This window comes from Entamoeba dispar, genomic scaffold (assembly GCF_000209125.1).
Source record: "Entamoeba dispar SAW760 scf_1105229460215 genomic scaffold, whole genome shotgun sequence".
Lineage (NCBI taxonomy): Eukaryota > Evosea > Mastigamoebida > Endamoebidae > Entamoeba > Entamoeba dispar.
In genome coordinates, this window is record NW_001854081.1 from 1 (window position 1) to 1,057 (window position 1,057).

General features: G+C 21.7%; 4 annotated features.

Annotated features, from left to right (window-relative positions):
• Window positions 1-364: 364 nt before the first annotated feature.
• Window positions 365-418: a sequence feature (AT_rich).
• A 151-nt stretch (window positions 419-569) lies between these two features.
• Window positions 570-618: a sequence feature (AT_rich).
• Window positions 619-753: 135 nt separating this feature from the next.
• Window positions 754-809: a sequence feature (AT_rich).
• A 124-nt stretch (window positions 810-933) lies between these two features.
• Window positions 934-980: a sequence feature (AT_rich).
• Window positions 981-1,057: the final 77 nt, after the last annotated feature.

The following is a 1,057-nucleotide window of genomic DNA, read 5'->3' on the forward strand; positions in this document are numbered from 1 at the left end:
AGTTGCTGTATGTGCGATTCTTGTCATTGGGATATTACTATAATTGTCTGATGTGTGATAGATAAAGATGTCAATAGGGATTCTTTCATTTTGTGATGAATTAGCTATGTTTGGAGTGTTTATGAACATTCATTTCACTTCATTGTTCAAATCTTCTTTAGATTCGTTAAACACATGAATGTCTCTTCTTGTGTTTTTGTCTTGGATATTGAATATAGGATTAGTTTTCACTCGAAGTTATTCTTTTGATAATCTCAATGAAAAATTCAATAATAAAATCTCTTTTCCGAAGGGTGACGTATTTCTTCATTCCAAGGTTTAAAACTTCCTTCTGAGAAAAGATAAATAACAGGATATTGTATGCTTTTTTTTTATATTTATTAATTACAAACATAAAATTATTTAATAAAGTAAAATTCTAATAAGAGAAGAAATCTAAAAACATAAATATAGTATAATATTTTTGAAAGACTGTTAAATTTAAGAAAGTTAAAAGAAGAGTAAATAAAAATGAATATATGTGATTTTGTTTTATCTAATGATTTATGGCAATTATCTAAACTTATCACTTAATTTTTTTTTATCAACTTTTAAAAGAAAAGTATAATTTATTTTAAAGGATAAGATATCAAAAATTTATATAATCACCATAATTTTAGTTTTATTATTGTTCTTCATTTAGACGTCATATTACTCATATAACTTATTTTCTTCCTTGTAAGTTTTATAACTATTTTTTGTTTAGTTGAAAAGTATTTTTTATATTATAAATTTCATTTTAACAATTGTTTTTAATAATAATAATTATTGTTATAGACTACAACTAAATAAACAAATACATTAACTAAGAAAACAAATTTTTATACAAAATAATTTACTCTTATTAAGTTCAGAAATTATGTTGAGATAACAGAATTAGTCGTTAAGAGTTTCTTAATTTTTATTATTCTTTATTAATAAAAAAACTAATAAAATAATAAGTCCACCTTTAGTTGATATTACCTTTATACTCACAAACAGTATCACATCATAATAACTTTATTATTCTTTTCGTACA